This window comes from Oryctolagus cuniculus, chromosome 6, assembly GCF_964237555.1.
Source record: "Oryctolagus cuniculus chromosome 6, mOryCun1.1, whole genome shotgun sequence".
NCBI lineage: Eukaryota > Metazoa > Chordata > Mammalia > Lagomorpha > Leporidae > Oryctolagus > Oryctolagus cuniculus.
Window position 1 is genome coordinate 133,484,786 of NC_091437.1, and position 24,723 is coordinate 133,509,508.

General features: G+C 39.2%; 1 long non-coding RNA gene across 4 annotated transcripts in view; it reads right to left on the bottom strand.

The window, feature by feature from the left end:
* The window catches only part of LOC103348112 (uncharacterized), a 209,379-nt gene that overhangs the window by 13,141 nt on the left and 171,515 nt on the right, over window positions 1-24,723 (bottom strand). For all 4 annotated transcript variants that reach the window (XR_011389296.1, XR_011389294.1, XR_011389297.1 and 1 more), the window contains 2 exons: window positions 4,228-4,320; window positions 1,213-1,283 (listed from right to left, as the gene is read on the bottom strand). This is a non-coding gene — a long non-coding RNA (uncharacterized lncRNA). The remainder of the gene's footprint in view (window positions 1-1,212; window positions 1,284-4,227; window positions 4,321-24,723) is intronic.

Sequence of the window (24,723 nt, forward strand, 5' to 3'; positions counted from 1 at the left end):
TGTTGATGGAGTGTGGGACATCCAAGATGTTTTATTAGGATTCTTTTTTTATTTCTCCAAGCTATAATTTAGTATAACTGAAGTTGTGAATTGGCAAGTGACTAGCAAAGTTCAATCAGCAGATGTGCTTGCTTTGGCTGGATTTTTTTTTTAATTTAAATTTTTTTTAAAGGCAGACAGATGGAAAGAGATAGACAAGGACAGAGACAGACACAGCGAGACCTTCTATCTGATGCTTCCCCCTTCAAATGTCAGAAACCAGGAGCAGGGAACTCAGTCCAGGTCTCCCACGTGGGTGGTGGGGACCTAACTACTTAGCCATTCATCTGCTGCCTCCCAGGGTGTAATTAGCAGGAAGCTGGAGAAGTGGAGTTAGGCCTTCTGCCACAAGCTGGAAAATTTTAAATATGATTTTAAATACCTCTAAGTGGAGGCAATAGTTCTCCATTTCACATTAGTAACAGTTTTCAGTCACATATGAAATGCATGGCCTTTGGATAAGGTTGCCAGATTTAACAAACAAAAATTTGAATTTCAGGTAAATAACTCTTATTTTTTGATATAAGCATATCCCAAACATTGCACGGGCTATAGACATACTAAAAATATTCACCATTTGTTTGAAATTCAAATTTAAGCAAATGTCCTTTATTTTATTTGTCAAACCTAGGTTTGAAGCATTTGAGGCCTTCATAGGACCACATTGAATCTCACCTCCCAGCCAGGTATGGCAGAAATGCTTACTATTCATTTAGTAACCCTGTGTCCCTCCAATTTCACATCTTCTTTGGAATTGGGCAGACCACATGACCAGTTCTGATGAATGTGCTAGGATGTTAGAAGTGGTGCGCATCAGTTGATTGATGTACTCGAAAGTCAAAGTACAATCTCCCAGGCTGCTCATTCCCTGCTGCAGTGAACTAGAACCATGTGTTCAGGATGGCCTAGTCACATGCCAAAGGCAGCCTTAGATCCCTGAAGAAAAGCTGTAATGAAGGGACCCAGGAGAACCACTGGACTAACAGCACACTTGGGATGTGTCAAAAGTCAACTTTTTATCTGTTAATCCACTGAAATCTCAGGATTGCTTTAATTACTGCAACTTGGCATAACCAATAGTGACACACTGTGTAACATCAGATGAGTAAATAAATGGTGTGAGTCTAAGTTTTTTGTTGCTCTTTGATTTTTATGGAATTGCAATCGACTTACCAAGTTTGTTGGGAGGTCTGAATGAGAATTACAAGTGAAAATCTTCAGCATTCTGTCTACTTCACGGCAGGCTGCAACAAATGAGAATGAAGTTTAATTATAGCATTTCCATTACGAATATTATTTTTAATGCTTATAACAATCTTACAAAATTGGTGTTATTATCATTTCCATTTTATAACTAAAGGAAATGAGGCTTGGAGTAGTAAAGCAATTTACCCAAGGTCATTTCACAAAGTTCTTATTAAATTGAGAGTTAAGTCTCTATTCCAGGACACTATGACTCCGAAATCCATACCTTCCAATCTATGCCATGTAAACATTTTACTTGTGTCTGACAGAAGCCTGATTCTGTGCCATTCATTCATAATAACAGACAACCATATAAGATGTACTGTATTAACATTAGACATTAGAGATAAAAAGATAAACATTCAGACCAATATTTATTTTTATTTATTTGAAAGCCAGAATGAGAAACAGACAGACAGACAGACAGACAAAATCTCTTTCAACAATTTCAGTTGTTTCAAATGCCCTAACAGTTGGAGCTGGTCCAGGCTAAAGCCAGAAACACTACCCAGGTCTCCCATGTGAATGGCAGGGACCCAAGTACCTGAGCTATCATCTGCTGCCTTCCAGGGGATATACTGGCAAGCATCTGTATGGGAAGTGGAGGCAGGACTCAAGCCTAGACACTTGGATATGGGATGCCTGCCTCCAGACCAATCTTGCCCTTACAGAAATCTCAGTTATTCTCAGGCAAATGAATATGTAATTAAGAATTATTAGAACAAGTTACTTGATAGATGGAAGTCTAAGATTCAAAAGAAACATATGTTTGGGATTGAGGGAGCAGAGTGTATTAGAGAGGCTTCAAGGAGGTGGTGAAACCTAGGCTAAGTTTTGAGAGATGGCTATGAGTTTGTCGGACTGAGATTACAAGAACAGCCTGGCTTTTCTAAGCAAAAGGAACATGTGTGAAACATGCACAAAGCAATTTAGTATGTTTGGGAATTAGATTTCTATTGGGTTATAATTACATAGTGATTTCAGTTCATAGCATAGGCTGCCCAGTAGGAGTCCAAGTGGCATGGATGGGGATGCAAGAAGGAAAAAGGACTTGCATTTCCTTTCAGAAATGCCAAGATACCACCAAAAGCAGAGAAAGGTGTAGAAATAACCTGTCTTGTTCCTGCTCTCTGATCTCCCACTGCTGTCTCTCATTGGAAAACCTAAATGGAAGATAGTTGGTAAGAGAGCTAAGGAAATACAGCCTCAACAGCCACTCTACTTACTGCCACACAGAACATAATCTGGGAAAGGTAAACGAGAGACTGACAGTCAACAGCCCAAGAATATCAACTGCTGACATTCTTCTATCAATCACACTAAAATATCCTATTGTCTCGGATGGGTTTCCTCAGAAGCAGACCTTGAAATGGAGATTAGGTTATATGAGGTTTGTTGAGTGATGGTTTCTGTATCAACACTTGTAGAAGCAAGAATGAAGAAAGTTTGGGCAAAGGTAGAAGCTGAGCTGCAATGCAGTTCCAGCAAAGCTGCAGCTGATCATATAGGTAGCTCTGCAGATGGGCTAGTCCTTCAAAAATGTCTTGAGTTAGGGCACTGGAATTGGACCTTTATGACCCTATGTTGATTGGTCGTTAGATACAAGTTTTCCCGGGAAGCAGGCATGATCTTGAGCAAAGCAGTTTTCTTTAACTGAGGAAGTCCCTATAGGATGCTGACAGCTGAAGACCATCTTCCAACAGCATTTCCAGTATTTGGGAATATAAATCCTAATGTCTACCATCATCCACCCTTTGTACTACTCAATATTTGCATTGGTTGTGCAAGCAGCTCTTCATGAACTCCTTTTCCTGAGAGAAACATGGAAAAGGAAGGTCAGTGGGACAAGCTAGAATTCCCACTGCTGCAACTGGTCACAGGGCCACAGCTAGTACTGGGGCTCTTCTTTCTTTACGGTGTATTCTGGATCCTCACTCTCAGCAAGTTATCTCTGCTGGTCTCAAAGGGCTCACCAAGAGGCATGACCCTGCTACCTTCTCTGGGGTATCTGAATCACAGCTCACTATGCCCTTCTCTGACCAGAGCTACCACATTTGTAACTTACCATCAGAACTCACCAGAACTGGGGAAGGGAGAGCAAGGGTCACCCAAGTAGATCACCTATATTCCACACATATTCCAAAAAGTCCTACCTTCTCCTGAGGATCAGAGTCAATTTTCTCTGCAAAAGTAATGACTTCAAATCTTGCAGACTGGTTCCCAGCAAGGTGCTCATGCAATGGAGTTTATAGTTCAACTGAATTTTTCTTATATCCCTTTTGGAAATGTCCTCCCTTTGGGAAGCAGGATCTCTAGACCCACAGAGCCCAGAGTTCCACACTGCAGTAGTAATGAAATCTGAAATTTCAGCAAGGATTGGTCTGTGGGGCACTTAAAATTTTAGAAGAAGAGCAGAAAAAGCTAGGAATGGAGATGAAAAAAGAAAGTGGTCAGTTAACAGAAGGGAAAGCAAAAGTGTGTGATATCTCTGAATCCAAAAGAAAAAAGTATATCAGGAAATAGAGTTTGATTGATTATCGTAAATGCTGCTCCAAGAGAGGGGCGATAAGTTGAGGACTGAGGCTAGACCACTGGAGCCAGCAAGAATCAGTGACCTTGAAGAATGTATTTTTAGTAGAGTGGAGGAGATGAAAACATGATGAAACATAGCAATGGGAGGAAAGAAAGTGAGGATGGTGACACTGGCTGCTTTTAAGATGTTTTCTATAAATGGAAAGGAGAGAAAAATAAGTTAGCTTGAGGGAAAAAACACAAAGAATTTTTCAAAAGTGGGAAATTAGATGGAAGTGACCCAGTAGAGAGAAAATGACTGAAGTGATCTAATCACTTTTGTCATAGATGACTAGCAAGTTCTCAGTAAATACTAGTCGCTCTGATCATTTTATATAACCTAAAATTAGATTTTGATAATTATAAAATTACCTCTTCACTTTCTTTATTGAATTTTTTTTACTTCTAGCAAGTTTCAGATAATGCCATCCATATGCTCTCAATTTCAGATGTCATGAATTGTTGCTGTGAAAAATAAGAAACAAGAAAATTTAATGTTTCTTATGATCATGTGAATATAAAATTATATTCATCATTTTCAAAGATAAAGTTTATGTCTGCCAATCTATGGATCTGAATATAACCTGTTACACCTTCAGAATAAATTTGGGAGTATGATAAGACTTATTATTTGAGCAAGACTTCATCAATTCCCATTTCCAGAATGCCCTGTGAAGGTGTAGGGCCACAAAAAAACAAAGAAATAAAATGCAAACAGCAATAATACACAGAATAAAGACTAAATACAACTGGATTATTGCAGAACATTAAACATATTTGAGTGCTGAGACAAAAGCTCACTCTGTTTAAAATAACTGTGGTGATTGGGTAACTCTTCAAGATGCCTAGGATTAGACCTGTTACTTTAGTGAATCTGGAACAGAGAAAAAGAGAGGGTATAGTGCTTGGTTTTGCTATTGTGAGCAGAAGAGAAAAAAAAGAGAAACGTTCACAAAATTGTTCAATTTATATGTAAGGAAAAGTCATGGTTATGCCCAATCAAAACCTTTATCCAAGTAAAGGCATACAGAGAATTATTGTCAAATGGTAAATTCTTCCTTCCAGATAAATAACAATCCTATACTTTGAAAATTTTAAGAACAGTCTTCCAAAATGCCTATAACATATTAAACTAATTCACTTGTAATTTTAGTATGAATCAGGAAATTCTGAAATTACACTCCACATTGTAATATTAACTAAGTACACAGGACTCACATGCAGAACTTTTTATTGTAAAGCAGCCTAGTTTGAGGAGTTAATATTTCATTGGGGACTGAGTATTGTATTTTCCATCTTCTCTAAATTAGGATGATAAAATGAAAAATGAGGGTTTGCATACTGCTTTTAAAAATAATTCCTTAGTGTTGCCAAAATGTTTGGTTGATGTCTGATTTTCTATCAATATTTAGGGGAAAGTTTTAAATTGAAAATCATCTTTAGATAAATTCAAAGGCCATGTCATCTACTGGTTATTATATATATTTTATATTTATAATGCAATAGTATTTTTTTGACTAATTTCATAACGTGCTTCTATAAATTAAGAAGAGGAAAAATAATTTATATGAGCAAGTTTCCCAGTTTTTCACTTTTTCATGCTAAAACATTGAAAGAGAATAGGAAGACAATTGAACACTTAATTTACTTATTTTTCGGCCGGCGCCGTGGCTCACTAGGCTAATCCTCTGCCTTGCGGCGCCGGCACACCGGGTTCTAGTCCTGGTCGGGGCGCCGGATTCTGTCCCGGTTGCCCCTCTTCCAGGCCAGCTCTCTGCTGTGGCCAGGGAGTGCAGTGGAGGATGGCCCTGCACCCCATGGGAGACCAGGAGAAGCACCTGGCTCCTGGCTTCGGAGCAGAGCGATGCGCCAGCCGTAGCGCGCAGGCCGCAGCGGCCATTGGAGGGTGAACCAACGGCAAAAGGAAGACCTTTCTCTCTGTCTCTCTCTCTCTCTCACTGTCCACTCTGCCTGTCCAAAAATAAATAAATAAATAAAAAAGTTACTTATTTTTCTTGGTAAAATTTTTCTCATACTGTGTTTATTTTTTAAATTGTCCAAATATTTTAGATTGGCTTTGATATTCTGGAAAATATGCATCTTGATTTGGTAGTTGATAAAATATTTCTAAAAGTCATGATGGTATGTCTACTTGCCAATGTGAAAATGGACATAACAAAAACACCCCTAAATCCTACATTTGTTGAGCTTCGAAAAAATGCGTTCATCTTAATTAACATAAAACATCAACTGATACAATTTTTATCATAAGAGTACAGTTTAAGGAGCTATGAGAATTACATCTCAGAATTGTCTGCTCAAAGGATGGGTGAGGGGAGACTCTTGTTTTCCACTGTGTTAATTCCCTCATGCTTCTAGTTTGTATGTGATTCCAAATAGCTCAGTAAATTCCCATAGGCACTAAAGCAAAAATTCCCCATGTTAGAAAGAAAAAAAATTCACTGCTATAGAGACAAGGTGGTTTCACATTAACTTTTACAACAGTGGTATCATAGCTACAGGTACATTAAGAGGACATGAAGTAGATGGCAACAATCTCATGATGCACTTTGGTAAATAATATGGCATAACCATCAGTAGGTATGGTTATCTGCAAATGGTAATTAAAGTGACACAAGAATATCCAGTAATTATCAAGACGATTATGATTGAGTTAAGAATGCCTAAGTATAAGTGATCATACTGTTTTTGAGTAGAAGAAAGACATACTATAAATAAATACTAAATCCCATGTTTTCCAGTGTGTGTGAAGTCCTGAAAGAGAGAGGCAGTAGTACTATAAAAGCTTGGGTATACGGTTATCAAGCACTGTCTCTTAGTGAAGTGGTCAAGTATTCAACCTATTCAGCAGCATGGTCTTTAGTGAAGAGGAGTGTCAGACAATCATAGCTTAAAGATATTAATCAGTAATGTTATCTAAGTTTCCATACTCTGTTCCTTTGTTTACCAAACAGCCTTTCACTTCCCCCGAGGCTTCCTCATAAATTGGTGTACAGGGATAAAATGCATTCATTTTCAAAATGAGAAACGGTATTACCTTAATCATCACCTTTATCATTGTGAATTAAAAAAAAAAAACTGAACCTTGATTTACACACTGGTCTTTCGGATGTTTGAGTAATGTGAGATGAAAAAGACTGGGCACAGTTATATGGAGCATTGATGTGTCAAGGAAACCAAAATTGTTTGACAAGCATGGCATTACATTAAGTTCTAGTAGGAAAGGCATTGGAGTGCAAGTTTCTGGTATAACAATAAATGGCTTGGCAGGTACACAGAGTTTGCTAACTCTTCTTTTTGACTCTGTGGGCAAAGAGAATGAGGTGTGAGAGACATTATAGTGTTCAATTATTGGGAGAAAAAGTGTTTGCAAAGATTCAAGACTGCAGCTTGACTTTTTTTTGATAGTGGATAGAACTCTACAAGAGATCATAAGCCAAATTATCTGAAAATTTCGATTGTGATGTGGAGTAATGATGTCATCTACTTCAGCACAATTACTTCTCTAGGTTGGTGGTTTGGTTTGGTTTGATTAACAATCGAAAATCTTGGGAGATGAGAAATAAATGTGATTGCAAAGCATTTGTAAATATAAATTAATATAAAATTCAACATTAGCAACTTTCCAGCAAATGTCTCCAAAGTAAGTGGAGTATTTTCTGTAAAATTTCTAGAGTGGTTTCTTAATACATTAAAATGTTTTCCTCTTATTAGCGATGCTTTCATACTTGGCTTGATTCACTTGATATCGATGATCTGCACTGTAATAAAATTTAAGCAGAGAAACTTAATACAGTCTGAATTAGGAACCACAGCTTCACTGGGACTTAATGTATCACGTTGCAGCATAACATTCTCATATACATAATTTCCTAAATCGTGCTTTGACTTCAGGGAGCACTTAAATATTCAGCTCAATTCTCTCTTAAGTGTCCAGAATACAGTTAACAATATAATGTCCTGATGTAGAAAGTAGAAAGCTTTCTTCCACACCCAGATTCTTCAGCTGAGCCAGAAACTGAAGCAATGGCTATGTTAAAAAGGTCCTTGACAGAATTATACCCAGTACATTTTGATAAAACAAAAAAGACCAAAATATCCTGAATGCGTACCATGTGCCAGCATTTTCATTTGTATGTCACTACACTCGAATCATCAAAATTTATCTGAAATTTCGGTATTCATTACAGAAACTAAGCTCAGAGATGTTCTGAAGTTAACATAGCTATAGTGGATTGAGAATAGAGTCCTATCTTCAGTCTATTCATATAATGGACCAATGACCTGCATCAAAATCTATGATGGAGACGCCTGGCCAAAAAATCTCATTGTGGGTATTTTAGCATCATCTCCTTACCACATGATTCTTTAAGTGCTGTCAAAGTAGACATCATAATAATCAAAAAAAGGACAAAATCACTAATTAAAGCCATGAGGGGGTTATAAGACTGTCTGCTTTCTAACAACAGTTGTGGTTTCAGGAACCATGCTCTATCTAACATGAACACAGTCTGTAAACTCCTGAGTGAATGGCAGCGTCCAGGACCTTAGATGCTCATACACAATTTAGTCCTGGCTTCCAATATTCAATTTATGCTTGACTTAAAAGAATCTTGCCCAGAGTCAAGCCATGTTGAATTGTTGTTTAAGCTGGTGAATTTTGTCTTCCCCTAAACACTGAAGACTCAAACCTCAAATTATTTCAATTACATATGAAATAAACCAATGTTCAGATTAATACAGATCTTCATTTATTTGATATAAGTAAAAGGAGAAAATGTTTGGCAATTGCTTACTTCCACAGTGAATTGGGGTTGGCTTGTTGACTGAGTGGCGAAGGACTTGGATATGAATATTTTCAGTTGGCAGTAAGGAACAGAAAGAATTCTCCATTTTCTCTTTGACATTGTGAGTTTATGGAATGCTGGTGTTATTATCCTGACAATCTTACAAATCAAAATCAGGAAGAAATGGTAACCTACAGCTTTCAGTGGAAGACAACTGGAGTGGGGAGAAGACAAGTATATTTTCATTCTCCAAAGAGTAAAATCTGTCAGTAGGAGGAAGGAGAAATCTTATTTTGAGTCTAAATATGAAATATTAATTGTATATAGCTTCACAGGCAAGCAGATTAGATGCGAATTCACTCCAGGTGATGATGAGTTAATAAATACAAATAAAATAAAGGTGACTAGGGTCAGTTTTGGGGTGCAGCTGGTTAAGCTGCCTGCTGGCTGCCAGCATCCCATGAGTGCTGGTTTGCGTCCCGGATACTCTGATTCTGATCCAACTCTCTCTGCTAATGCACTTGGTAAAGCAGCAGAGGATGGCCCAAGTGCTTGAGTATCTGCAGCCATCTGGGAGAGCTGGGTGGAGTTCCAGTCTTTTGGCTTTGGCTTGGTTGGCCCAGCCCCGGCCACTAAGGCCATTTGGGGAGTGAACCGTCAGATGGAGGAAATTCTCTCTCTCTCTCTCTCCCTCTCCCTCTCTTTCTCTCCTTTTAACTTGCCTTTCAAATAAATAAAATAAATCTTAAAAAAATAAAGGGGTGTTTGATATGCAGCCCCTAGAACCGTTGCAGAAGTCCCTGACTGTTGGTATTCTCATCCTTGTGTAATCTGCTCCCATAAAGTAAGGTCTAGATTCAGTGACAAGTTTTAATGAATAGAATTAGGTGTATAATATAATAAGCAGTATGCTTTTTTGATCCTGAAGAACCATGTAAGATAACGAATGTTTGTTTCTTTGTTTGCTTGTTTTAAATGTTTGTTGTTTTAAGTCACTAAATTTTGGGGCACTTTGTTATGTAAGTAATACAGTCTAGCCTGCAAAGAGAGCTAGGAATCCAATCAGGCAAGACCACTACACAGGAACATGTCACATTTAATTAAGCACATCAGTTAAAGTGTTCTCAACAGCCAGCACGTAAAGCCTGGAGGATCAGAGAACCAGCAAAATACGTACACTTTAGACACAGTCATACCTCAGTTTCAAATCTCAAAGGCTGGTAGAGGATGCCAGGGAATTTAGTCTTAATGGACACAGCTACAGAGAACCTAGAATCATCTCACAAACTGGGAGACTCTGAGACATTTGATATGGAAGTTGTCATAGTTACCAAAGACCAATCAATTAAATAGGCATCACTATGACTCCCTAGAAATTGCCTTTTAATTTTTTTATATTTATTTATTTGAAAGGCAGAGAGAGTGAGAAACAGATGGAGAGTGCTCCCAACTTCTGGTTCACTCCACAAATACCTGTAACAGCCAGGGCTGGGCAGGAGTATTTGAGCCATCACCTGCTGTGTCTCAGGATGTGTGTTAGAAGGAAGCTGGCAGCAGAAGTACAATCAGGACTTAAACCCAGGCACTCTGATATGAGATATGAGCATGCCCATACCAGGTACTTATATTTTTGAATGAATTGATTTAGGTAAATATAGGGGTCGGCACCATGGCTCACTTGGTTAATCCTCCACCTGCGGTGCAGGCATCCCATATGGGCACCGGGTTCTAGTCCCTGTCCTCTTCCAGTTCAGCTCTCTGCTGTGGAGGATGGCTCAAGTGCTTGGGCCCCTGCACCTGCATGGGAGACCAGGAAGAAGCACCTGGCTCCTGGCTTTGGATCGGCGTAGCGCCGGCCGTAGCGGCCATTTGGGGAGTGAACAAACGGGAGGTAGACCTTTCTCTGTCTCTCTCTCTCTCTCTCTCACTGTCTATAACTCTAAAAAATATATAGGTAAGTATATAAAGAGTAACTCCAGACTCAAAAGACATGCTCCTGTTTCTTCTCTTTGATTCTGCTACCATCACAGTTCAGGCTCTCAGCACTTCATGCCTGGCAGTTAATTGCTACCAGGTTGTTTCTTGTTCTTGAGCCTTGTCGCCTTAGTTAGACTACAGAATGCTTAAGGAAAGGATCATGTCTCCTTCAATGATCCCCCTCCAACCACAATTTCATACTTGAAATGTGAGCATATGTGGAATTATTTCTGTATACCTTCTTCGAAACCACAAGAATTTTGGATCACTATACATGAATCATTTCAAGTGGCCACCATCTTATCTCCAGTGAAATCCAGAGTCCTCTGGGTAATTTGCTTCTACCCTCTTCTGCCTTTCTACATTACTATGTTCTTTCCAGCTTTTCCTTGAGCTATATTATCATTTTCTTATATTGTGAACATTATCATGTGGTGTGAAGAAAGGTACAAGGCATAGAGGACAGACATAAGCTCCTCTTTCCTTTTGTTTTCTCTCCATGCAGTTTATAAAATATTAGAAAAAAGTAATTAAGCAATATTATACATAAGCTGTGGAAGCCCTGAGCATGTTTAAAAGCAATTTTACCAGTAATGTGTCATGATACTGTCCAGTGCAGTATCTGTTTTTTTTTTTTTATTACGTAAAAGCCTCCCTATGCAGAATTTTCAGGACAGAAAAATTCACTCAGATAAAAGGATAGAGAACACATAAATGTTGGAGAGATGGGAAAATGGTGTATTTTAAAAGCATGCGGCTAGCAATTGTCAGTATATTAAAAGGAAAACTTTATAAAATAATTCTATAACCTTGGTCTCTAAAAATTTTCATCTGAACAAATGGATATGGAAAGTGTATTTCTAAAAGAAGCTAACACACATGTCTTAAATGATTCACCACAATTCTATAAAATGACTATATCTTGCTAATTCATTGGGTGTCTGTTTAATGATGCTTCTTCTAGGAATTCCTTCCACATAATCCTCCCGATAGTCTTTTGTTCCATACTTAACATAGTTTAATTCCATATGTAATTATCTATTTCCACGAATAAATTCTTGGCTTTTAATGAGATCAGTGACCTTTCTTGATAAATTTTGTGCTGTCAGTCCCTAGCATGGCACCCAGAATACTTGTGGAATAAATAAAAGGATAGATAAATTGGAGGTAAGAAGTTATGCGTTTTCAAAAAAAGTTATTATGTATATGCTTTCATTAAAAAAGATAAAGAAAAGACCTGAAAGAAACAAAATCAACAAAATAGGGCTATGCAAGCATGTCTGGTGATAAATAATTCTGCTAGGGGCACGAGATTTTAGTAATGATTTTTCATTCATTACTTCATTTATTACCTTCCTCCTCTACATTCACTGAAGCCAGGTTTTCCCCTCTCTTGGCCTTTGGAACCTTCCTAGGGGACCCCTGGTAGTTTTGGTCCTGGCAAAGAGACCTCATATTCCTGGAACTCACTCTCTCTTATCTTGCTCTGAAGGGTGAGATATTAAACAGCCCAGTTTGCTCATTCACAACAGGCTGAAATGTTTGAGCTTTATTCTGCCAGAAATAGCAGCCCAGAAGGTGTATCAGCAAAGAACCAACCTTGAAAAACAGGGTTCAAGAAAATTCTTCTGTTGATAATGAATAGACCCGGTTTTTCTTGTGAGGACCTGATGTTGAACAGCCACAGCTTTTGCAAAGAAAGCCATGCAATGAAAGTTGAAGGATCAGGAGTAGCACAATGTCTTGTAATTAGTTCCAAGAGGGTGTCATTACTATGAGTTCAGTGAAGGGGAAATGATGAAGAGAGACATAAGTGATCTTTGAAGGATAGGAAGAATTGACTTGCTTACAGAAAAACATGGGGAATAGCTTGGCTACAGCGATGGTTCCCAACCTCAATTTGAGGAACTTAGTAAAAGAATTCATGCTTTCTTTAAAATGCCAGAAGGTATGTGAAAGTTTGATTTCATTGCAAAGAGGGAAACTACACACCATGGAAAACTAGGGAGTGTCTTAGTGAGAGGGTGTTGGAAAGAATTGGGCTTGTGCAAGGTGTTTCTGGGGAGGGTCTGAGGAAAAGGAATTTGATCCAGATTAGATGGCTGTCAGGAATCAAGGATGATGTTATGATTGGGTACCTTAATAATTTTTACCTGGGAAGTGGGAAAAACCAAACAATCCAAATTGGAAAAGATGCAGTGATTATTCATACCAGCCAGAGTAGGGAATATTTGGTGACTTGTGATTAGGACTTGATTACAGATTGGTCACAGCACCATGTTGCTTTGTGTGATGTTGGAATTCTGTGAAATTTCTGTATTCAATAGAACACCATGGCCTGACTGTGAGCACCAGACTAGCTTTTGGGTGTCAGGGACTGCTTTCCAACTTCTCAAATGCAAGACATCTTAATCACTAATAAAATACCTATGTAACTCTGATTGGGGCAATCAGAAGATCATGCTTTGAGAGGCATTCCTGTGGTAGGAAATGAGGCTGAAAAAGAAGAGCATTGTTGATACCTTTGCACAACAGCTAGTATATTTGAAAACAATTCTGACAGCTATACCAGTCATTAATGGCATATGAGCAAAGAAGGTCATTGCAAAGAAGGGTTCAGGAAGATTCTTCTGTTGGTAGTTAATTTAAAGATTAGACAGAGCATAAGGAATGGGGCGAAGACTAGGAATGAGTAGCAAAACAGAAGCAGAGACATTACCAGTTGGAAACGTCTGCCAGGGTTCAGGCCTGATAAGACTACAAACTGGATTAAAAGAATCGCAGAGGAAAGGGAAAGAAAGTATTAGACATGAAAGATGTTACAAAAGTTGTACTTTCAAAATTTATATTTATTAAATAGAAGTTTTAAAAAAAGGAAAAAAAAGAAAGATGTTAAAGAAGAATTTGAAATCATTCACTAAGAGGCAGTGATTCCTCTTGATACTCTTAATCCTGTACTTGGGGGCATGGTGGGACCCTATAAATACTGACTGACTCAATTATATAAACAACAGGATTGTGTAAAAGGCAGGACGTGAGGGAAGAGGAAGACAGAAAAATCAAGAGTGATTTGGGGGAAAGTTTGGAAGAAGAAATCATGTCAGGAACGGAGCATCCAGTTTAGTCATGTTCAATCGCTGTGATGGTGGAACATCCAAGTGGAGACATCTAGTCAGAAGTTAGCAATATACATTTGGACTCTGAATTCAAGAGAAGTTAAGTTAGAGATTACAGGATGAACAAGTGGATTGAATTCATTGGGAATACATGGAATTTTCTTTTTTCTTCTTTTTTTTTTTTAACATATTTTACTTATTGGAAGTCAGAGTTACAAGAAAGAGGAGAGGCAGAGAATGAGAGAGGTCTTCCATTTGCTGGTTCACTCCCCAATTGGCCACAACAGCCTGAGCTGCGCTGATCCGAAGCCAAGAGACAGGAGCTTCCTCTGGGTCTTCCTATGTGGGTGCAGGGGTCCAAGGACTTGGGCCATCTTCTACTTCTTTCCCAGGCCATAGCAGAGAGCTGGATTGGAAGTGCAGCAGCTGGGACTCAAACTGGTGCCCATATGGGATGCTGGCACTGCAGGCGGCGGCTTTACTCGTTACATCTCAGCACTGGCCCCGAATACGTGGAATTTTCAAGGGTTAGCAGATGAATAAAATGGGAGCCTCCCACTGATCTGTCGTGGCAAGTCTTGTTTTGTATTCTAGAAAATGAATTAGGAATGAATATATCTATTTTAGGAATCCTCTGTAGCTCTATATGAGGAATGCTTCTGGAATCATCAGACAGGGTTTCAGGACCTTGTTGTCTTACTAAAATTGTGACATTTTATGTACTAAATCTCTAAGTTGAAATTCCCTCATCTGTAAATAAGTGATAATAAATATAAAGCCACACTCTTAAAAACAGGTCCAGAAATGAAATTAAAATACACATACAAACCTCATATGGGAATGCATGAGTAATGACACGTGGTAAAATGTGGTGAAGCTTTGGTTTGCTGATTAAGATACTTCAGTTTTCCTGAGCATGATCCCTCCAGTAGGAGTGGCCATCTTCAGTGACTATGCCCTTTTACATCACAGGACAAGACCGAGATTTTAAATGTTTCCAGTTCCTGCTAAATATAGTGTAAATATATCTCAGAACACTTTCCAGAAATAAAGTAGAAAATAAAAAGGAAAATCCTTTTGGCTTGACCAGATAATATTATATCCAACTACTAATGGAGTAAATAAAATTAAATATATTTTATATAGCTTGTGTCTAGCCCATTCTGAGTTTTATAAAAATGTATTTCTAGATTGATTATTTTAAACATATTCCTTTCCCATTAAAAACTAACCAAAAGGTGGCAGTATTCTATACAAATGCTCATCAGGTTCCTTAGCTATTACTCATATATTTTGTAAATTAAATGTTTCAACAGTCTACATCGAGATTTTAAATTATTTATAAATAGAAAAAATAAGTTACCAGATTCAGTGAGAAAATTTGAGATTTACAAGAAAACGTCTTTAGAATGCAAGGCAGAGCACAGCACAAAAAAGTGTGTTACAGCAGCTGTGTGCCCACCAAGATAATTCCGACGATACACTAGACGTCAGTGATGCAGGAGGCTAGGCATCACTTCCATACTGGTTACACAGACGGGCTTTTTCTTGCTTATCACATTCTTCATGTGAGCAGCCTGGGGCTTCTTTTTCCTTAGACAAAACTTATTTCTCCAGCCTTCTTCTCAGGGTGGCCCTTCCACTTATTGCAACAGTTTGTGTGGGGCTGGTACTGTGGTGCAGTAGGTAAAGCCACCGCCTGCAGAGCTGGCATCCCATATGGGTGCCGGTTCTAGTCCCGGTTGCTCCTCTTCCGATCCAGCTCTCTGGTATAGCCTGGGAAAGCATAAGATGGCCCAAGTCCTTGGGCTCCTGCACCTACGTGGGAGACCCAGAAGAAGCTCCTCACTCCTGACTGTGGATCAGTACAGCTCTAGCCATGCGGCCAATTGGGGAGTGAACCAGTGGATGGAAGATTCTCCCTCTTTCTCTCTACCTTTCCTTCTCTGTGTAACTCTGACTTTCAAATAAATAAATAAATCTTAAAAAAAAAAACCAGTTTGTGTTATCTCTTGGAAAAGAGCATTGGCCTGGATTTAAAAATATTCAGGTTTCAATTTAGGTTGCATCCTAATCATAAAATGGAAGAAATAAACACTATATGAGCATCTACTATGCACTTGGCCATGATACGTGCAATCCTGCTTAAGTGATAAAGGAGAAGCATAGGGTAAATCCCATTATAGACACATTATAGATACAGACACATTATATGCCACATTATAGACAAAGAAAACTGAGCCTCAGAGAAGCTAAATAGCCTATCCAAGGTCACTGATTGTTGAGTAGGATGTCAACATTTAAATTAACTTTGGAGTCTCCAGTTCTTGCCATTATATCAACTTCTAGTTCCTGGTTGTTATTTCATGCTAAAACTGGAGGAAAAGGTACTACAATTATGATCATTTTTCAGGATGTCATGGTATTTTGATAAGGATAATTTTTTAAAGACTTATTTATTTATTTGAAAGGCTGAGTAACAGAGAGGCAGAGGCAGAGAGAGAGAGGTCTTCTATCTGCTAGTTCACTCCCCAGATGGCCTCAATGGCTGGAGCTGCATCTATCCAAAGCCAGGAGCCAGGAGCTTCTTCAGGGTCTCCCAGGTAGGTGCAGGGGCCCGAGGATTTGAGCCATCTTTGACTGCTTTCCCAGGCCATAGCAGAGAGCTGGATCAGAAGTGGAGCAGCTGGGACTCAAATCAGTGCCCACATGGGATGCCTGTGCTGCAGGCCAGGGCTTTAACCCACTGTGCCACAGCGTTGGCCCCAGGATAATTTTAGTAGTTCACAGCATGAGTTAGATGTGAGGTATAAAGATCTGGAAGTATGTGTTCTAGTGAGTACACTTTAATTACATTGGAATAAATTAACTGGCTACATTTTGATATTGTTCTTTTTTAATTTTTTAAAATTTTTTGACAGGCAGAGTTAGACAGTGAGAGAGAGAGAGAGAGAGAGAGAGAGAGAGAAAGGTCTTTCTTTTCCATTGGTTCACCCCCCCAAATGGCCGCTACGGCCGGCACGCTGTGCCAATCCGAAACCAGGAGCCAGGTGCTTCCTCCTGGTCTCCCATGTGGGTGCAGGGCCCAAGCACTTGGGCCAGCCTCCACTGACTTCTCGGGCCACAGCACAGAGCTGGACTGGAAGAGGAGCAACCAGGACAGAATCCGGCGCCCCAATAAGGACTAGAACCTGGGGTGCCAGCGCCCCAGGCAGAGGATTGTGGGGGGCAGCTCGGACTAGACTGTTACTGGAATTAAGACTTATTCTATGCATCTGCTCTCCCACAATATGGCGCTGGGAGAGAAGTAAACAGCTTCCGCACAGCTGCCTCCAGTTCAACCAATTAACTGTAGGACTTGCTCCTGATTGGAGGAGAGCAGCGTACTCGGCGTGTGGGCAGCCGAGTTGGGATTGGCGGAGGAGGACTATAAAGGAGGAGAGAGACGGCATGCACCAGGAACATCTATGGGGAACATCTAAGGGAACCCGTGCAGCCCCCGAGAGACCCGGCCGGCGGTGTGCCGCTCCCCTGCGGAAGTGGGGAATGCGGCCAGGGGGAACTGCCCTTCCACGGAGGTGGAAGGGATAGTAGCCAACCCGGGAAGAACCAGCAGCAAACCCGGGGAGGGCCGAGCAGACGAAAGAACAGCGCAGGGTCTTGTGTCGTTCCCCCACGAAGAGGGGGAGCGACAGAGGATTAGCTTCGTGAGCCGTGGCGCTGGCCGATATTGTTCATTTTTATACTTAAAACAATGTGAGAGAAAAAAAACTGAATTACAACACATGATCAGTATGTATATCTTTTTTATGAATTATCCTACTTTTTTCCATAGGAGTGGCATTTTCCAATGCTGTTCAAGGATTTCAGATTCCCTAGTGTTGTGTTTCTCCAGCCTAAATCTTTGACAGTCTCGGTTAAAATTCAATTGATGTCGTGGGTTGATTTTTTCCCCCTTATTGGAACAGTCTTTTTCTCTGGAATAATTTAAGGCTGTTCTTACCATTTCCTGCTGGGTGGGACCTTTTTTTTTGGCTATGCTGTTTGCTTAAACTATAAAGCCATTTCAAGTAGACATGTTTTATCATCCTTGTTTCCCCTTCAGAGGAACCTCCCTATAATTTAAGGTTGTTAGTAACCTCACCAAAGTGACATTTCTAATAATTAATTATTTTTCTCATTGGAAACACAGAATGAAGGGTGATGGTTTTCCAGCAGTACTTCTGGTTCCAACTTATTGAAAAGCTACAGCGAATTGTGTCATAGAAGGGGACTGTTTTAAGCATAAATATAAATAAAACTAATAATTTTAAAAATATACACGAGAGAGATAGCTAATAATAAAAAGAGCAATGACTTAAAATATAGCTCATCTATTCTGGGGTTTAAAAGTCAAAACACATTTCCTGAATTTGCTTTTGGAGAGCAAAAACAATATTCAGATTCAATCACTTAAACAGGTACTTAGGGTATGTTTATTATTGTCTTCTTATCACCATTATCAAGGCACTTTCTTTGCAACAAGAATGTGGTAACTGTACCTCTTTACACTTCACCATATTCAAATCTAGTGACATGCTCTTTGGGAACTTCTTAATGGAACAGAACAAAAATGACAAGAACCAGATGAAATCAAGAAATACATTGGATCATTGAAGGTAGAGGAAAGAATGGACACCATTTCCCTGCCACAGATGCAAATTTGAATGTTTGATAAAATTATTGCAGCATTTCTTGCTCATTGAAGGAGTTTCCCATTTAGGAATTCCCCTGTTCACGAAAGCAGATGAAAGTGTCTGCTACCCCCTCTCTTGTCCCAGTCATCCCATCCTAATGTGTTCTGATGTTCTAGACCTAAGATTGTGGTAGGGACGAGCACCCTGGAAAAATAACTCATAGCATACTTTCTAGTTATGTGAGTAAGCACTGTCCACTCACACTGTGCAGCGTACTCCTTCCTTCTCCAAACTGTAGAGAAACAACTTGGCTGGTAGTAAACTGAGGTTCTAACTCCATTACATGTCCAACTTCATAGGCAACTCTAGCCCCACCTTAGTCTCTGTTTCTCAAGGAGTAAAATGAAGGATTTTAGGCTATGTTTTCTTTAAGATGCCTCCTAGATTTAAGACTTTAACAAGGCTCACAAAATCTATATTTAATGCCAGAATCCAATTGGGAGGACTATAAATTTACTAAGTAAAACGCTGAGCATTGGCAAGGGGCTGCACTCCTCTGTCGAGGTGATGTTTTGACACTCTCTACACTGTGTGACCCTTTCCAAATATCATAGCATCATGAAATTTTTCCTTCCCTTATTGGCATGGATATCATGAGAATGAGTAAAATTTCCAGTTACAACTGCTTAAAATACTTTCATATTTTAAGTAAAAATGCAATGTATAGCTGGTTACCGTTTGACAACGGCTAATTATGTATTCTTATGAAACATGGTTACTACTATCAAGTGAAAACAATTTCAGTTTCTTTTAGAGAAGCCTCCAAAACTTCTCTCACCTATTCTTAAATTTGTTTTTTTTTTTAAAAATTTAATTTTTTTATTCTTTAAGGCATTATTTTTGCTTAAAGTATTTTTAGCTTCAGATCAAAACGAAAAGATTCAGAGATTTCCCATCCATATCCCTGTCCCCATGTATAACTTCCCCTATTATCAGCATCTCCTTGCACAGTGCTACCTTTGTCACAACTGGTGAACCTATACTCACAATCAATATTCCCCAAAGTCCAAAACACACAGTAGGGTTTGCTCTTGGTGTTGTAATTCTCTGGGTTTGGGACAGATATATTTGACATGTATCATCTTTATAGCACCAAACAGAGTTTTTTCACTGTCCTAAAAATCCTCTGTGCACTACTGATTCATCCTTCTCTCCTCTTCGAACCTCTGGCCACTCTGGATCTTTTTTACTGTCCCATGGCTTTCCTTTCTCCAGAATGTCATATAGTTAGAATCATATAGTAAGTAACATTTTCAGATTGGTTTCTTTCACCTAGTAATATCCTTTAAGTTTCCTCCATGTCTTTTCATCATTTAATAGCTTGTTTCTTTTTAGTCCTGAATAAAAATCCGTTGTCTCTATGTGCTGTGGATTGTTTATCAAGTCACCCACTGAGGGACATCTTGGTTGCTTCCAATTTGGCAAATACTATAAACATCCTTGTGCAGAGTTGTGTGTGGACATACTTTTCAACTCCCTTGGGTACACACCAAGGATCATGACTTCTGGATTGCATGGCAAAAATCTGTTTAGTTTTATAAGAAATCACCGAACTATCTTCTGAAGTAGCTGTGACAGTAACAAACAAGTGTTCCTGTGGCCCTACATCCTCATCAAAATTTGGTGTCATCAGTATTCTGGATTTTGGTGTGTAGTAATTTATCATTGTTTCAATTTTTTACTTAATATATGCTGAACTGGTCTTCTGTATATAAAGATAATTGAAAATGAATCTTGATGTGAATGGAAGGGGAGAGGGAGTGGGAAAGGGGAGGGTTGCGGGTGGGAGGGAATTTATTGGGGGGAAGCCATTGTAATCCATAAGCTGTACTTTGGAAATTTATATTCATTAAATAAAAGTTAAAAAAAGAAGAGAGAAAAACGGAAAAAAATTTATTTATTTAACTGTTTTTATTTGCAAGGCAGAGTAATAGAGAGAAACAGAGAGAGAGACAGACAGACAGAAATAAGGAGAACTTCTATCTGCTGTTTCACTCCCCAGATGCCTGCAATGGCTGAGGGTGGGCCAGGCTGCAGCTGGTATTTGGCAACTCAGTGTAGATGCAACCACTTGAGCCTTTAGCCACAGTATTCAAGGTTTGAATTAGTATGAATCTGGAGGTAGGAGGCAGGGCCAGGTCTTGAACCCAGGTGTATGGCATGTGGCTTATAGCATTATTGTTTTAATTTATATTTCTCTGGTCACATTTGATGTGGAACATCTTTTCATTCATATGCTTATTTCTCATCCATGTATCTTTTTTGATGTGGTTTCTCTTAAGGTCTCTAGTCTATTTTAAATTTTTTTTCTTAGTGGCAAGATGGCAGAATAGGAAGGGGGCACACTGATAGTCCGGGAAGAGACAGTTTAATAAAAGTGGAGATACTGCAGGTTCAAGGAAGAGTAGGGGAAGAAACAGCAGAGGAAACTCTTCCGGAACTAGTGATTCACAGTGGACCTGCGTGGAGAGCTTGGGAGCCCACAGTTTGGGACACCAGCGGCAGACTCAAAACACCAGCACTGGAACGCGAGGTGAGCCGAACCGCAATAGCCTGAGACACTGGCAGGCAAGCGGAAAGAGGCAACTAGAGGGAACAAGGCTTGAAACCCCATGGGGAAAAGTTCATAGGCTAACTAGAAGAGAAAGAGAAAAAAAAAAGTGACCGATATGGACACGAGTTTCTCTCTCTCTGCTCACCTCTCAAAGGCGAGCAAGACAAAGAGCAGGTGCCATCTTGGACATACGTCATAAGCAGGGTGACCTCAGGTCTGCACCGGCCCTGAGCCTAGCAGAAAAACCTGACTCTGGGGGTGGGGGGGTGGAATTCACGTGAGTACTCTCCAGAGATGCTACAATTCGGTAACCTTGGCAACCCAGAGGGAGACTGCAGGAGAATTTGAGCCCACTCTGAGGGCAGAACAGATTCCCTGTGGGGTCCTTGGGAAAGAGCTTCCAATCTCTGGCTCCTGTGGGTATATCATTCACCTGCTAACTACCTCCAATTCTGTTCAGCTGTGCGAAATTACTTCCCTTTTGAATCAAAGAAAGAAAGAAAGAAAGAAAGAAAGAAAGAGAGATTTACCACGCCTAACCTGGGAGTGTCACCTTTGGCACACCCTTAACCCTGAGGAACCAACAGAGCTCTCAGGCCACACCCATCTCAAGCCTCTAAGGCTCCATCAAAAGCAGACAGTCCACTTAATCTAGAGTTATAGTATAACAAGAAAAAACACCACAGCAAAGAAACCACAGAATATCTCCACAATGCCAAAAAAACGCAAAAACCGAGGTAATAAGAACAAGGAAGACACTACGACACCCCAAAATGATAAAGACACCCCAATTCAAGATTATGAAGATGACGAGATACAAGAAATGCAAGAAGTGGATCTCAAAAAATTGATAAGAACATTAAGAAGTTCTCAAAAACAAATTCTTGAACTACAGAAATCCTTACTGGACACGATAGAAAATCTCTCTCGTGAAAATGAAATATTAAGGAGGAATCAAAATGAAATGAAGCAACTAGTTGAACATGAAACTGTGATAGTGATGAGAGATCATAATGAAATGAAGAATTCAATAGATCAAATGACAAACACATTAGAGAGCCTTAAAAACAGAATGGGTAAAGCAGAAGAGAGAATATCGGACTTAGAAGACAGAGAACAGGAAAGTATACAGTCAAACCAAAGGAAAGAAGAGGAAATTAGACGGGAATCTACAGGATACTATTGAAAAAAACCAACATTCGGGTTCTAGGAGTTCCTGAAGGCATGGAGAGGAAGAAAGGATTAGAATGTCTTTTTAGTGAGATACTAGCAGAAAATTTCCCAGGTTTGGAGGACAGAGACATCCTAGTACAGGAAGCTCATAGAACCCCTAGTAAACATGACCAAAAGAGATCCTCACCATGACACGTTATAATTAAACTCACCACAGTGAAACATAAAGAAAAGATCCTAAAATGTGCAAGAGAGAAACATCAGATTACTCTCAGAGGATCTCTAATTAGACTCACAGCAGACTTCTCATCAGAAACCCTACAAGCTAGAAGGGAATGGCGAGATATAGCCCAGGTACTAAGAGAGAAAAACTGCCAGCCCAGAATATTATATCCTGCAAAGCTATCATTTGTGAATGAAGGTGAAATAAAGACTTTTCATAGCAAACAGAAATTGAAAGAATTTGTCGCCACTCGTCCAGCCCTGCAAAAGATGCTTAAAGATGTGTTACACACAGAAACAAAGAAACACGGTCATCAATATGAAAGAAGGTAAAGGAAGGAAACCTCACAGCAAAAGATCACAGGGAATTCAAAGCATATATTAGAAAATATATTTGGCAAATGGCAGGGCAAAGTTATTACTTGTCAATAGTCACATTGAAAGTTAATGGCCTGAACTGTCCAGTTAAAAGACACAGATTGGCTGACTGGGTTAAGGAACAAAACCCATCTCTTTGCTGCTTACAAGAAACACATCTTTCCAACATAGATCCATACAGACTGAAAGTGAAAAGCTGGAAACAGAAAAGAAAAAAGAGTGGGCGTAGCTATCTTAATATCGGACAACATAGACTTTACCACAAAAACTATTAAGAGAGACAAAGAGGGGCACACATAATGATTAAGGGATCAATTCAACAGGAAGATATAACAATTATCAATGTATATGCACCTAATTACAGGGCACCAGTTTATTTAAAAGATTTGTTAAAGGACTTAAAGGGAGACTTAGACCCCAATACAATAGTACTGGGGGACTTCAATACTCCACTCTCAGAAATAGACAGATCAACAGGACAGAAGATCAACAAGGAGACAGTAGATTTAAACGACACTATAGCCCAAATGGATCTAACAGATATATACAGAACTTTCAATCCTACAGCTAAAGATTTTACATTCTTCTCAGCAGTGCATGGAACCTTCTCTAGGATTGACCACATACTAGGCCATAAAGCAAGTCTCAGCAAATTCAAAAGAATTAGAATCATACGATGCAGCTTCTCAGACCATAAAGGAATGAAGTTGGAAATTAGCAACTCAGGAATCCCTAGAGCATACGCAAACACATGGAGATTGAACAACATGCTCCTGAATGAACAATGGGTCATAGAAGAAATTAAAAGAGAAATCAAAAATTTTCTGGAAGTAAATGAGGATAACAGCACAACATACCAAAACTTATGGATACAGCAAAAGCAGTGTTAAGAGGAAAGTTTATATCAATAGGGGCCTACATCAAGAAATTGGAAAGGCACCAAATAGATGAGCTTTCAACACATCTCAAGGATCTAGAAAAACTGCAGCAAACCAGACCCAAATCTAGTAGGAGAAGAGAAATAATTAAAATCAGAGAAGAAATCAACAGGATTGAATCAAAAAAAAATTACAAAAAATCAGCCAAACGAGGAGCTGGTTTTTTGAAAAAATAAACAAAATTGACACCCCATTGGCCCAACTAACTAAAAAAAGAAAAGACCCAACTCAATAAAATCAGAGATGAAAAAGGAAATGTAACAACAGACACCACAGAAATAAAAAGAATCATCAGAAATTACTACAAGGACTTGTATGCCATCAAACAGGGAAACCTATCAGAAATGGATAGATTCCTGGACACATGCAACCTACCTAAATTGAACCAGGAAGACATCGAAAACCTAAACAGACCCATAACTGAGACAGAAATTGAAACAGTAATAAAGGCCCTCCCAACAAAGAAAAGCCCAGGACCAGATGGATTCACTGCTGAATTCTACCAGACATTTAAAGAAGAACTAATTCCAATTCTTCTCTAACTATTCAGAACAATCGAAAAAGAGGAAATCCTCCCAAATTCTTTTTATGAGCCAGCATCACCTTAATTCCTAATCCTGAAAAAGATGCAGCATTGAAAGAGAATTACAGACCAATTTCCCCGATGAACATAGATGCAAATCCTCAATAAAATTCTCGCCAATAGAATGCAACAACACATCAGAAAGATCATCCACCCAGACCAAGTGGGATTTATCTCTGTTCGCAAAACAATCAACATGATACACCATATTAACAGACTGCCGAAGAAAAACCATATGATTATCTCAATAGATGTAGAGAAAGCATTTGATAAAATACAACACCCTTTGGTAATGAAGACTCTAAGCAAATTGGGTATAGAGGGAACATTTCTCAATATAATCAAAGCAATTTATGAAAAACCCACGGCCAACATCCTATTGA